Here is a 16,060-nt window from a genome sequence, read left to right on the forward strand (position 1 = left end):
AGAATTTCCAACAGTATACAATTTATTCTTTTAATCTCTCGGCTTTACTGAATCTGATAATATGATAAAATGTCTTCTATTTTTTAATTGAAGTCTTGGACAAACATTTTGAAAGCTTAAATTTCAGCGTCGATCTACAAAAGATTATTAGTATTGTACCTTAAGGTATCAATTCTGGTGAGATACTCTCATTAACATGTGTGTGTCTTCTAAAAACACTGTTACAGATTTTGCATTATTCAGAGGTATCAGTAAAATATCATAAGAAACACTTTCAAGTTTGTTGTTAAAATACAGATGCATTATTTTCTGACTCTATATCCTAATCTTGTAATTGCAAAGCATAATTTATAGGACTGAGTATGTACCTATTGAAGCTTGATTATTATCACTCTAGGTAAGTCAAAAAGTAATTGAAGGGATTAAATGCATAAGAATTATTGGAAGATTTGATTCACAAAAGTCTAGGAGAACCTTTCCTAGGAAAGGTTTTAGGAAATCAAAGAGTAATCAAACTAGCAGGAAAATGCCAATGATCACAGATGCCTATAGCACAGGACAGGAAATTTGCAGGAAAAAAATATTAAAGCCTGAGAAGTTGCAATATATTACTCCCTCAGAAGCCCATGTGTCCTGCCCACCACGACTGGAATAATTGCCTTTAGTTTTCTCTTTCACTTTCCAGATCTCACAAACTACATCTTATCAGTAGAGTTAAAACCAAAATAAAGCAGACTGGGAGGGAGGTTCAGCCCATTTCTCACATCAGGCACAGTTTGGCCAGAATCAGACAGAAAAATAGAAACCTCTCTTTCCCGCAGATAGGTATTTAATACAATAAATGATATCCTTAAAATTCTGTTAGAATACTGGAGAAGTCAAGGCCTGGAGAGTTATTACTAACTCTTAATTTCAGTCTTAGATTTTAGAAAACCAGTTTTGCAGAAATACAATGAAACTTTAGACAATAATAGGAACTGCCTATAACAGCAGACAGGGAAATTTTCAGGCGAGCACCCACAGAGCCACATAAGTTCATGTCTGCCAAAGCACAGGCTTATGCCTGAAACCACTGCAGGAGAAACAGTGGTTTCTGCTTCTTTTCTGCCTTCCAAACTGGCTTTGATTTTTTTCTTTTCAAAGTTTCTCATTGGTAACCTCAACCAGAAATTTGCTCGCAATGTTTCCTGTCCATAATTCAGCAAGGACCAGAAGATGATGGGGATGGTTGTTAGTTGAAATATGTTGATTTCCCCATTTCTTACTCACCCATATCCAAACCCTCATCACGTTCTGTTGATTCTATTGAATACTTGTTATACAGATCTCAAATGTATTCACTTATCTCCATGTTTATTCTTATCCTCCTGTTACATGCCATTATTCTTTCTCACCTGGACTATTGCAACAGTTCTTAACTGGTCTGTAAATACTTCTAATAAGAATTCTAATTCAAATGAGTTCTAACAAGAACTCATCTACCTCAAATTCATCTACCTCAAATGTGCTCAGCTGGCAGAGTCATTGTTCTAAAATGTTTATTGCATTATGTCACACCACTACTTAAACTAGTTCATGTCTTACTTTGCATGTAAAATAAAATCAAACTCCTTAAAATAGTGCCAGTAATAATAACTAACATTTATTATATATTTACCACGTGCCATATTTGCTATGTGATAGTGACAAGACAGATGTATTGGGTTTTTTTAATAATTTTTAAAAATAAATTTATTTATTTTATTTCTGGCTGCATTAGGTCTTCCTTGCTGCACGCAGGCTTTCTCTAGTTGGGGAGAGCAGGGGTTATTCTTCATTGGGGTGCACGGGCTTCTCATTGCAGTGGCTTCTCTTGCTGAGGAGCTGGGCTCTAGGCGCGCGGGCTTCTGTAGTTGTGGTGCGTGGGCTCAGTAGTTGTGGTGCGCAGGCTCTAGAGCGCAGCCTCAGTAGTTGTGGTGCACGGGCTTAGTTGCTCCGCGGCGTGTGGGATCTTCCTGGACCAGGGCTCGAACCCGTGTCCCCTGAATTGGCAGGTGGATTCTTAACCACTGCGCCACCAGGGAAGCCCCAGATGTATTTTTGAGCATGAGAAATGAGGCTAGTTTGGACTGAGATGTCATATAAGTGTAAAATACACATAGCTTTTCAAAGACAATGTGAAAACAAAGAATATATAATATCATTAATAATATATGGATTTCATGTTGAAATACTATAGTGAATGTGTTGGTTTAAGTGAAATATGGTATTAAAATCAACATAACAACCTTATTTTTACTTTTTAGAATGTAGCTACTAGAAAATTAAGTTTGCATGTTTACCCTTCATTTCTTACTTGCAATGTACTTCTATTGGCAAGTGCTGGACCAACGTGTCCCCAGAAACATTAGTTCAGTTAGGTTCTTTCTTTGCATTCAATTCTCCTAAGTTCAGACATTTGCTGGAGGCGGTTTCCCCAGTGGTCCACAGCCCAGTCTAACCTGTGATTCTAAAGAGTCTGTATAGGGACTCAAAAACTACTTTTTCTTTTCTTTTATCTAATTTAATTTTTCTAGAGAGTGTGTTGGTATGTTTTCACATCAAAGGTTAACTACCTCCAATCAACTAAAGTCTCACGGTCAAAAATAACTTGATGTCAAAGTGTATTATATTCATTCCATGTCAATAAGGGATATAAATATATGTTCTCCACTCAGAACATATATTTTAATTATTATTATTCTTTTAAACCAGATTTTGTAACTACTAGCTTTCTATTTCTTGGTAATTTTTAGATAAATATTTTTTTCTAAATTTTAAAAATAAAAATGTATTTACCCATTCGCACTAGAAGCACATTTCTGGGGCTTTATCTGAAAGAGGTAAATGTACAGTATAAAAAGATATGAACGTATATGAAGGATATATGTTGAGATTATTTCCAGATTTTATGCATTGCTATATTCTGCGTTCTACCTATGTGGTGTGACACTGTACCACTGAGTAACTTGTCATTATTTTTTCCACTACACACATTCATCACAGTCAATACATACTCATTAAAATATGCACAGTATGGATGTGCAATTTTTTATTCAACATTACATCTTATATCTTTTGTTTTTCCTTGCTGTCCCTGATGATTAATTTTGTGTATGACCTTGACTATGCTATGTTGATCAATAGTTTTGTCAAAGACTAGACTAAGATGTTGCTGTGAAGATATTTTCCAGATGTGATTAACATTTAAATCAGTAGAGTCTGAGTAAAGCAGATTACCTTCAGTGACATGGGTCAAACTCATCCAATCAGTTGAAGGTCTTAAGGACAAAGATTGAGGTTACCCAGAGAAGGGATTTGGACTCAAGTTTGCAACATCAACTGTGACCCGAATTTCTAGCCTGCCAGACTGTCCTACAGATTTTGGACTTGTCAAAGCCCAAGTTCCTGAAAGTATCTATTTGTCTGTCTATCTATCTATCTATCTATCTATCTATCTATCTATCATCTATCTATCATTCTAACTATCATCTTCTATTGGTTCTATTTCTCTGGCGAACCTTGACTAATACAATGTTCTTTGTAATTTCAAATGTACTTCTTAGTTCCTTGAGGTGGGGCATGATGAAAAATTATGGAATAAAAGCAGAGCTAGCTCATGAAAGATTTATGTTATATTGAAAACTTTGGGGCAGTTTCTCTACAGTTGCAGTAAGGTACGATGAAAGAATTTTCATCATCATATTTAGCTTTTAGAACTATCATTTCAACTGTAATATAGAAAATGTGCTGCCTTTTTATAGGTAGATATCTGGAAATGAGTTAGTTTGAGAATCTCTTAGGAAAAAGTTGATGGTGTTCATCACAGGAGGGCTGTATGGTGGCTTCAGAAAACAAGATGTCTAAGTACCCTTTTTTTTACTTAGGAAACAAGTATTTATGGTGATAGGATTCAGGGTATGATCCTGAGAGTGGGTAGGTAAAGGGGAGAGGATGAATCATCTGTATTAAGATTTTTAGATATCAATAATGAAGGTAAGATTCGGGTAGAAAGAAAGATGGATAAATGGGGGATAATGACCAGAAAATTGGTATACAACACTGACAGAAAGAGTGAGAGGTACATAAAGCAAATTTCTACTCTACAAATGAACCTGGTGTAAGTGCAACGTGAGAGATAATAAGCAGCCTACTTTATAGGGGACACTTAGGCAGAAGTCAGATAGTCAGGAAGGGAGAGGAAAGCATTTCTTAACACTTTGATAACAGAGTTGATTCTTCTGTGAAACAGAGATTAAAAGGAGACTGTGGACTCTATTGATGTTCAAATATTCCACATCTTGGGTCATCATCATGGATAACATGGATGTGAATTTCGAAATTGCCTCTGAATAAATGTTGGGTAAATGAATAAACGCATGAACTTACCTCCACACATTTATCTCTTTTACTCTAATAATTTAGATTTATTCCTTTTAATCTAAAATTTCATGAAGTGGTCTCAATGATACTTGAAAATTCCTTCTATATTTTATTAAGCATTACTGTTGTACACATAACAAAGCATTTGGAAATAGTCTGACTCTGGAAACCCTCTAAAAGTGGTACCCAGTTCATACAGCAGCAATATTGGATATTCATATTTAAATTGGGATTTCAATTTGAAGTTCGAATTTTATCACAAGCATGAAAGGAAGGTTAATGAAAATTTCCTGAATTATTTAGCAGGGTTCAAGGATGCTTCATACCCTGATATAGTGCGGATACTCAAATGATTTACAATAGTAAATAGTTGCTCACGCTTGCAGCGAAATGGAAAAACGCCGCAGTTAAAACATGGAGTTGATCTTTATAATTTCTCGCGTTCAAACCTTTTATGCATGCGAATCGCAATTTTAATCATATAAAATGAATTCCGTAAAATACAAAGTTAACAAACATATTTCTTAATTCCAATAAGAAGCATTACAACACGATGGAAATTAAAATTACTTTCTAGGGAACACTCTCGCGCCTCATAGGCTGAGTATGAAACCAGCTGAGCGGTTTCCAGCTTCAGCAGGTCTGAGCCTCTCTGTGGCTTGTTTTCTCAGAGGTAGAATGGAGCTAATAATAAACCTGCAACCATTTAGTGACTTAATGTATGTTAAGCAATTCAAACAGTTCCTGGGAAACATAGTGTTTTATGAGCATTAGTTACTTGATGTAGTTTTGGAAATGAATTATGTTTAAATGCGCCTATATTATTACCTTATCTGTATATGTTATTTTTTTTTTTTTTTTTTTTTGCGGGACGCGGGCCTCTCACTGTTGTGTCCTCTCCCATTGCGGAGCACAGGCTCCGGACGCGCAGGCTCAGCAGCCATGGCTCAGGGGCCCAGTCGCTCCGCGGCATGTGGGATCTTCCCCCACCGGGGCACGAACCCGTGTCCCCTGCATCGGCAAGCGGACTCTCAACCACTGCGCCACCAGGGAAGCCCCCCTGTATATGTTATTTGATTGCTGTGCGTAAGAAACTATACACCACAGATTTATTCAGTGGTGGTGTTTATTGCATAAACCTGATCAGATTAATTTAATCTAAATAAAAATGGAGAGTAAGAACTTGAAAGCACCCTGTTTTTCCCTTTTTATTTTTAATTTTTTTATTTGAAATATAATTGATTTACTATATCATATTAGTTTCAGTTGTATAGCGTAGTAATTCAGTATTTTTACAGATTATACTCCATTCAAAGTTATTGCAAGATAATGGCTATAGTTCCCTGTGCTAACAATTTATCGTTGTTGCTTACCTATTTTATACATAGTAGTTTGTATCTCTTAATCCCATACCCCTAACTTGCCCCTTCCTGCTTCCCTCTCCCCACTCTTAGCCACTAGTTTGTTTTATCTCTCTGTGAGTGTGTTTCCATTTTGCTGTATACATTCGTTTTATTCTTTAGATTCCACGAAGAAGTGATATCATACAGTGTCTGTCTTTCTTCAATTTATCTTACTAAGCATAATATTCTCTAGGTACATCCACATTGCTGCGAATGGCAGAATTTCATTGAAAGAATACTCAGCTTTAATCATCTGTAATACTTACCAAAATACGTAAACCCCCCACTAAAACTAATGGTCACTTTTCTACTGAAAATAATATTGAGTGAGAGATGTGCAAATAAACAGGAGATAAAATATTGGTATTTCATTTTTTAGATCCTAAAGGTATTTCTTTCAGTTATAGAAAATATGCAATGTAAAACTTTCTTAAGAACTTAGGCTTACAGAAAAGTCATCAAATAAAGACAACAAAGATCAACTTTTTAAAAAAAGTTGAAATGAAAATAATGTCTAGATAAGCACAAATCCCATTCCTTTGATTGTGATAAATTTTGGTAGTGTTATTCAAGTATTTCTAATAAAAACTAGTAAATAATTCATGGTACAAACACTGCCAACTTGTAATAGTTGTTCTTTTTCTCAAATTTATTTACCAAGATGCTGAAATTTTGAAAAGTTTTAACTGTACCAAAAATAAATTCAAGAAACAACAATATTAATAATCATCTCTCTTCTAACTGTGAAAAACAGAGCCAAAACGTTGTCACCAGGACCAATGTGTGAAGTTTGAATTTAGAATTTTTCAGTAGTGGGGTAGTAATGGGCCAAATACCATCATGTTAAAACTTTGAAGGCAAGTGAATTTATAAAACCCAATACCACATGATTTGCTGAAAGGAACATAAAGCCAAGTAGGTGGGATGGAAATACAATTTTTTCATGTGTAGGCCCTTCAGATATTAGGAGCCATTATCAGCTAGCATGTGTAAGTTTTCTCATATCAAGCTTTCTCTTCTGCAAAATAAGCAATTCTCACTCTCCAATAATTTTTCACAAACTGGTGTTAGATAGCCCTCTCTGACTCTCCATAAATGAACTACAGTCCTCTTTTTCTAAGGTGTATTGTACAAAGCTAAACATATAACACATGTGTAATCTCACATGTGTGGAAAGAAAATTAGCAACAGCTTCATTCCAATACAAAGATGTGAATGAAGACAAAGATTATTTTAGTTTTTGTGAGTGAGATCTTATTATCAATTTCCTTTGAGCATTACATCAAGTAAAAGCACTATATTCTATTATTATTGGCAGCACACCTAAGAAACATGCCACACAGGGTGATAATTAGAGGGTATTTGAGCCATTCCTATTAATGTTCTTAACTTATTAAACGTAAACTTTTCTTATCATTTTGATCAATATACTTTTTAATCCCTCCAGATATCTTGTCCTCTGGAAATGTACAAAGTTTCCTTTTTTCAAGTAGATTTTACATTAAAGTTAAAATGGAGGACAGTCAGTATAAAACTGTCTTTATTTGCAAATAGCATAATAGTTTATGTAGAAAATTCCATGAAATCTACAAAAAAGCTACTGGAACTAATAAGTTTGATAAAGACAGAATATGAGATCAATATACAAAAATCAACTATATTCTATATATATATAGGAATAAAAAGCAGAAATTGATATTAAAATAAAGTGATGTATAATATTATAGAAAACATAAAGCAGGAAGAATTCTGACAAGAGTGAACACTTGCACACTGAAAAGTACAAATAGTGCTGAGAAAAATTAAAGATGACCTGTATAATTTAAAGAGATATACCGTTAATGGGTCAAAAGATCAATAATATTAAGATGTCATGTATAGAACAATTAATATTAGATATACAATGGTATCTTGATCTGTTCAGGCTTCTGTAACAAAATGCTATAGATTGTGTGGCTTACAAAGGACAGAGATGTATTTTTCACAGTTCTGGAGGCTAGGAAGCCCAAGATAAAGGGGCCAGTAGATTCGATGTTTGGTGAAAGCCACCTTTCTTAGATAGCCATCTTCTTACTGAGACTAGCTTCCTGGGGCCACTTTTATATAAGCAATAACTCCAGTCATGAGGGCTCCACCCTCATGACCTCATCACCCCCCAAAGGCCCCACTTCCATGTACTTCTGCACTGGGGATTGGAATTTCAATGCATGAATTCTGGGGGGACACAAACATTTAGTCGATATCAACTGGCAATGTATACCATGTTTTCGATCTTGTATCCAGGAGCCAAATTGTCTTTTCATTATTTACTAATAAAATACAATATAAATATATTAATAAAATAAAATACATTTTAATTTTGATACAAGCTAGTGATATAAAAATGTGTGGCTACCAAAATTTTCAAAAAACATAAATAGAATTTGGAATTCTGTACTTTGAAGACAAGTTTATTGCATCAACTGTTGTTTTGTGCTTTCATGGTCCATTATTTCTTGACTTGATGACGATGATGAATTTTTAGGTATTAGTATGTTTGGTAAATCTTGAAAGGCTTGATCTCATATTATTACATAATCTAAGAAGAGAATATATTTTCAATCTGACATGGTGGTTCCTTCCTTTCTTCCCTCCTCCCTCCCTTCTCCCTCCTCCCTCGTCTCTCCCTCCCTCCTTCCTCCCTCCCTCCCTCCCTTCCTTCCTTTATCTTTCCTTCCTAATATTGTATACAACTTTCTCTCTCTTTGAAAAAAGTGTTACTCTTCCTCCTGGAAGAGTAACACCATGATTTGTGTTTGTCTGTGGTTCGTTCATATTGTTAAAGCCTTTAAACAAAAATCTTCTTAAACAGTACTAAGGAAGTGCACTATATACTGATAGCCAGGGAGTAGGTGGTGACATACTCCAAATAGAACATCTTTTTCCTCTGAAATGTTACAAATAGAGATCATCATGTGAGAAATGGGATTAGCCATCTGCAGAATTTAGCATTTGGAGGGACAGTTATCAATATTCCAATTATGTTTACAGCTAAAATTGATTATAAATGAGCATTTAAATTAACATAATAATTCCTTTAAATCATAACCTTTCAGAAATAATGATGTTTTTAAAAAGGTTGGTGTCATTTTGGGTAGCATCCAGAAATTATTAGGAAATAATAAAAGGAAATAGTTTCTTCATGTTTGTTGTTGTTGTTGCTTGTATTCTAAATGCATAATTAAGCCTTAGTTTAGAAAGACAATCCATAATATCACTGTCACATGAAAATATCCTTTGGGGGTCTCATTTTTTTTGTTCTAAGTTTTTTTCTCATTAAGCATAATTCTTGTCTATACTTTCATCTCCATGATGGATTTGCTTCCAGGAAATAGTACAATGAGTTTAAACCAGAAAAATCTCTCATTCTAAATTAATAAATTAATCTTCTTTGAAATAAATTGATATCTTGGGATTTTGGTTCAATAAGTTGGTCCCTTGGGTTCCTTAACACCATCTAACTTGGTAAAATAGTATAAATGAAACTGTGTACGTGTGGATCACACTTGATTTGGGCTTGCCACAGTAAATATACTTCCAATTTTTAAAATCTGCATAAGGACCACATTTTTCTCCATGTTTTGATATCCCTTTAGTTTCATTGATATGCAGTGTACACTGAGGAAATTAGAGTTTTCCTTTTCTCTCTCTGTTTCATATTTCTTCATTCTTCATCTTCCTGACTTCGTACTTCAACTTTTTATCTTCCTCAGAATTAAGCTCATTCTGTGTTTTGTTTTTGTGTGTGTTGCTATTTTCTGATAATCTATATAAGGGAAAACATTTATGAAGTTTTACTTTTCTTCTCAAGCAGGGTGATTGCATTCCAATAGCCTAAACAAAGTCTATGTTTGCCTTTGGTAGTGACAAAAAGGCTTCCTGATTTCTACAGGTCATGAAACAGACATTTCAAGTTATTAGCTTATGGTATACAAAGGTGAAATAACAGTACTTTATGTACACTTGGTTAATTTCTTTCACCCAAAATTCTAATGCCATTTCTCTGATTCTTAGTTCAATATTTATATCCCTCTGTTTTCTCTCATATTATCTTCTCTCCTCCAAATTAACAAAAATCTTTGGCTAATTGCAAGAAAATTACCAGACAATTACTAATACAAGTTCCTCAGTACACCTACTTGATTGCATCCCACACACTAAACAAATGGAAAGCTGAAGAAATGTTTATATATTAATAAAAAATTGTATAAATTTTAGTCACGGAGTTTATTGTTTGGAAGCAAAGTTTAACATTATTCAGCAGAATAACTACTTCAAATGATATGATCTACATTGACTTACACAGTTTTACATTCCCTCAAATTATAATATTAATTATGGAAAAAGCATATTTTGCCTCTTGAAGATTCAGCTTTTACACCTCTTCTCGTAAAATGACTGGGAAAAAAAACCTTTAAAATATTATCTTAAAACAAGGCAAGTCATTTTCAATGTATTTGAGAACTGCCAGGCAATTACATTAGGTTTATTTATTTAGTATATGTCCAGAACACCATACCAATGTTTCTTTGAACAGTCTACATATGGTGCAGAGAAAATTGACAATATTGGGAGTAGCAGGTGATTAGTGTAGCATAAATATTTTAGACTTTGTTTTGCTCTGCTATTTTTTTTTGCTTTGATAATGTTTGGATTGAGCTAAAATTTACATTATGACATTTGTATGTGTGAGTAATAGAATATGACTGGAGAAACAAATAGTTTTGAAAGAAACCTCTTCTTCAGGCAGGTAGTATCATCCAGGTTGTGTTTGAAATGTCACCCTATATTTTCTAGCAGTTTTCTGCTTTTCTATCCACTTTCGCGATTTCCCTTTTATGTTTTTCTCTTTTAGTGTTGAACACCTCAAGGATGTAGGCAGAAAGATAGATAATACTATAAACATGTTCTTTTCAAAAGCCTGTGGTCACTTCATATAGAATCACTGAACTAAGTATATGGATTTACCTCCCTTGCCTCAGAGAATCCCCCTAAAATGACAGTACTGGGACTTTTAAGAGATGATTCCACAAAAAAAGGAGAACATAAATGAAGAAAACAACAACAAAGTACAAAAGCTAGAGAGCAAATGTAAAGGTGATAACTGACTTAACAGACTCAAGAAAGAAGAATCGTAAACTGATGGAGAACTCAAGATGCTCCCCGATTTCCCTGACAAAATTCTCAAAATGCTTAGGAATTAGTGGCTTCAGGTTTCCCTAAATGTGAGCTGAAAGTGTGGCATAAATCAGGGATAAGGTGAATATCTGTAAGGGAAGTGTCCATTCTGCACCCTGAAGCCACTTCTCTGCGCCCTATCTGAAGATTAGCAGGGTTTTTCTTGCAGAATGAAAAAACAATATCTCTGGGTTGGAGGCTGCCAGGACTGAATGAGAGCAATGTTACCATACTTCACAGAAGGCAGTGAGTGGGTATCTGTCAGGACACAGCCTACATGTGTGAAGTCTGTGTACCCTGCAGAAGAGAAAAGGAATGGCTGAGATAGGGGATTTGCTATGGTCCGAATGTTTGTGTTCTCCCAAAAGTCTTGTGTTGAAATCCTAAGCCCTGAGGTGATGTTATTTGAAGGTGGGCCTTTGGGGAGATGATTAGGTCATGAGGGTAGTGCCCTCATGAATGGGATTAATGCCCTTTATAAAGGAGACCAGAGAGCTTGCTTGCCCTTCCACCACACGGCACTGTCTACAAACCAAGAATCGGTCCTCACCCGACACCACGCTGAATCTGCTGGCATCATGATCTTGGACTTCCCAGTCTCTAGAACTATAAGAAATAAATGTTGTGTATAAACCACGTAGTTTGTGGTAGCTTTTTATAGCAGCTTTTAATAGCATTTTTCCGAAGCAGATTAAGCCAAGATTCTATACCCTACCCCTTCACCCGTAGGGCTCTGTCTGCCCTGTAGACATGGTGTCCTATTTTTAATTAATACAATATGCAGTATAATGTTGTTATATTACTGAAAATTACATACTAAGTGTTGGGACCTGATATTCTTATTCCCCACTTTCCCTCCAAAACAAATGCTGAGACCTAGATTTATAAATCCAGGTAAAAGAGTGAAAGGTTTTTCTCAACGCATGCTTTCTATTCAAAAAAAAAAAAAAAAAAAAACAGACCAAAAGCATTGTTTCCTTAAAAATACACACATCTATCATCTGGGTAAAAATAAGACATAAGTAATTAACAATTGTTTAAATACAGTCTCACAATGTTAATACTGTTCGTACTTGAAGTTTACATGGACCCAAATTAACAGTGTATCACAGCGTTTGGTTTATTAACTGCTCTAGTTTCATTCTATGGATTCTATAGAATTTTCCTGCTCTCACAACACTTATGCATGCATGGTATCGTGGATACTAACAAAACAAATCTGATGGAAATCAGAGATGTAGCATTAATAATTTTTATTATAGTGCTGTCTTAGCTCGTTCGAGCTGCTATAGCAAAATACCACAGACTGAGTAGCTTATAAGCAACAGAAATTTATTTCTCACAGTTCTGGAGTCTGAAAGTCCCAGGTAGGATGCCAGCATGGTCGGCTGAGGGGCCTCTCCCAGGTGACAAACTTCTCATTATGTCCTCACATGGTAGAAAGGGCTCCAGAGCTTGGTGGGATCTCTCTCTTTTTAATAATTTTATTTCTATTTATATACAATTTTTCAAGCTTTACTGAGATATAATTGACATATAACAGTGTGTAAGTTTAATGTGTACAATGTGTCTATTTGATACACTTATATATTGCAATATGATTACCTCTGTAGTGTTACCTAACACCGCCATCATGTCACATAATGCCGTTTCTTTTTTGTGGTGAGAACCTTTAAGATCTACTCTCTTAGCAGCTTTTAAAAATATAAAACTGTATGGTCAACTATATTCACAATGTTGTGAATTAAATCCTCAGAACTTTATCATCTTATAGCTGCAAGTTTGTACCCATTGACCAATAAGATTCTGACTCTTGAGTTTATAATATAAAGAGGTAATAACCATATGTCACATCATACTATTTTATTACTTCTTTTTATAATTAATAGAAGTTTGTTTTTTTTTAACCCTTCTGGGCTTGTTTCCATTTTTGTTGAACAGGGAGAATTATATTACCTATCTCATGTGACTGTTTGGAGGATTAAATAGGATGATGGAAATAAAGCATGTGCCTGGCACAGAGCAGTTGCCCAGCATGTGAATGAAAGCCTTGCCCACTGGTGAGAGCTGGGTTACAGTGACATTTAGAATCAGGAGGGTGAAGGCTGGAATCCCCATACCCCCTACTTGCTAGCTTGTCATCTGCAACAAAATCCTTTAAACCATCTGAACCTCAATTTTTTCGTTTGTAAAACTGATATTATCTCAGGTATTTGTTGAAGAAGTTCAGTTTTTTAAAATATACTTTTGTATGCATGGAAATGATTATTACTTTTAAGTTCTATAAATAGAATGTATCATATTAAAGGATTTCTTAATCTATACAATCATTGAATTTCAAAAATGTAATTAGTCATAATGTATTATCTTTAATATTCTGTGGGATTGCTTGATAATAATTTTTATTGATATTCTTAAGTGATATTGACCTAGAGTATTGTTTTATCATTTACATTAATTACACTTCAGTATGCCCCCATACAAATTGGAAAATGTCCTTTTTTTCTATTCTCTGAAACAGCTTAGGTATGATTTTATTCTCTGATCTTTAAAGATTTGGTAAAATTCCCCTCAGAAAAAAAGTACAATTCTTGGGCATTTTACTGGGAAGTTCTTTTAAATTGTTTACACTCTCTGTATCTTCCGGTTGCAGTTTTTCTATACCATATTTTCTCCAAAGCATACATTTCATCTGGGTTTCCAGATATATATATATAGAGATACATTTTGTTGCTCCTTTATTAAATGTCTTTGTTCTATGAGTTTTTCTTGACCTTTCTTAATTTGATATTTGTACACTTTTGATATTAGCTAATCTAATACCCTGTTGAGTATTAGATCAGCTGGGATGTGTCCAGTTTGTTCATCTTTATTTTAATTTTTAAAATAATTATTTTCAGCATAAAGGTAATTATTCCATATTGTAATTGTTATTTCATTTTTTTTCCAAATCATTTCATTCACTTTTTATGGTGCTTTATATTTTTGTGAATTAATGACATATGCAAATATTTTACATTTTTAAATTTCTAAATAGTTATCCTTAATATTTGCCAAGTTCTCCAGTTCAAATTATTCAGAAATTATAAAAATTGTCCAAGATAAATTATTATAGATAATTCAATATATTTCTAAGCAATTATTAGAAGTTATGAAAAATAGTGATAAAAATAAGTAATTTTGTCAATAAGCATATCAAAGAACATGTTTATTATAAAATTTGTGATCTCTCCTTATTCATTCATATAGTCAGCCATTCAAAAATGTTTATTGAGGACTTACCAATTACCTTATATTGTTTTTATAGTTTTAAAAAGCCTGGCAAAATGACAATATTCATTAAAAAATCAGTTTTACAGCACTCTCTGAGACATCACTCAGTATGTAGCCAAACTCATTTTCTCTAATATGGTTTTACACAAAAATTAATTTATGGTTAAATTTCCAATATCATTTTGAAGTAAATTTTGCTAGGCACAAAAAAATCTGAGACCTGGACCTCAGGTTTCTTTGAAAGAGTATTCATACTCTTAATCTTGAATTAAAAAAAATTATTACATTATTCCACAAAAGAATGTTGTTCAACATTTTTTTTTTTTTTTTAAATTTATTTATTTTTGCTGTGTTGGGTCTTCATTTCTGTGCGAGGGCTTTCTCTAGTTCTGGCAAGCGGGGGCCACTCTTCATCGCAGTGTGCAGGCCTCTCACTATTGCAGCCTCTCTTCTTGCAGAGCACAGGCTCCGGACGCACATGCTCAGTAGTTGTGGCTCTCGGGCCTAGTTGCTCCGTGGCATGCGGGATCCTCCCAGACCAGGGCTCGAACCCGTGTCCCCTAGCATTAGCAGGCAGATTCTCAACCACTGCGCCACCAGGGAAGCCCCTGTTCAACGTTTTAAAAAAGATTTTTTAAATTTATTTTTGGCTGTGTTGGGTCTTCAGTATTGTTGGTGGGCTTTCTCTAGTTGCGGTGAGCAGGAGCTATTCTTTGTTGCAGTGCACGGATTTCTCATTGCAGTGGCTTCTTTTGTTGCGGAGCATGGGCCCTAGGTGCATGGGCTCAGTAGTTGTGGCATGCAAGCTCAGTAGTTGTGGCTCACAGGCTCAGTAGTTGTGGTGCAGGGGCTTAGTTGTTCCGCGTCATGTGGGATCTTCCCGGACCAGGGACCGAACCCATGTCCCCTGCATTGGCAGGCGGATTCTCAACCACTGTGCCACCAGGGAAGTCCCTTGACTTTTTACTGAGTATTTCTTTGAAACAGTCTCAACATATTTCAACAGAGTGAGTTATTTTCTTGAGAATGAACATTTTTTTTTCTTTGTTGTTTTCCTTTTTTATTTCCTTTGGTGAGATAGAAACAAGTAATAAAATGGCAGACTTAATCTTTACATATCATGGAACTCACTACACAGTAAATAAAGTGCATCAGTGGAACCATGCACATGCAATTCACAGGTCCACCTGGCTTGACAAGAGGGATAGAATAGCCTTTTGAAGATTCTCAGTGTCAGCTAAGTGGTAATACCTCGTGGGGCTAAAGATATACTCATCAAGATTCTGTATATGATCTTAACCAGTGTCCAAATATGTTGCTGTTTTTCCCACAGCCAAGATTTATAAGTTCAGGAATCAAGAGTGGAAATGGGAGTGGCTGACTCACACTGATACCTAGTGATCCATTAGCAAAACGTTTGCTTCCTATCCCCATGACCTTAGGCTGTCGTGGTTTAGAGACTTCCAAAGGCAGCATTGCTTCCTTCAAGAGACAAAATGTTTCCACTGGTGAGAAGTTACTACTGCCACTGTCCACTTTGACCTCCTCATGCCTCTAAATTAGGCAAAGAAGGGGGTTAACGTACTGGGTGGGATACTGATCTCGATTATCAAGGGGAAATTGGGCTGCCTATAAAACTTTAATCACTATTACACCTAGCAAAGCCGAGTTTCACAAAAACAGAACAAAATGAATAATGATGGTTTCGTTTATTTAAGTTGCATTAACATTAATAGCAGTGGAAAAGTAAACCTACAATAATAAAA

Source organism: Phocoena phocoena, chromosome 13 (assembly GCF_963924675.1).
Source record: "Phocoena phocoena chromosome 13, mPhoPho1.1, whole genome shotgun sequence".
In the NCBI taxonomy this organism is placed as follows: Eukaryota; Metazoa; Chordata; class Mammalia; order Artiodactyla; family Phocoenidae; genus Phocoena; species Phocoena phocoena.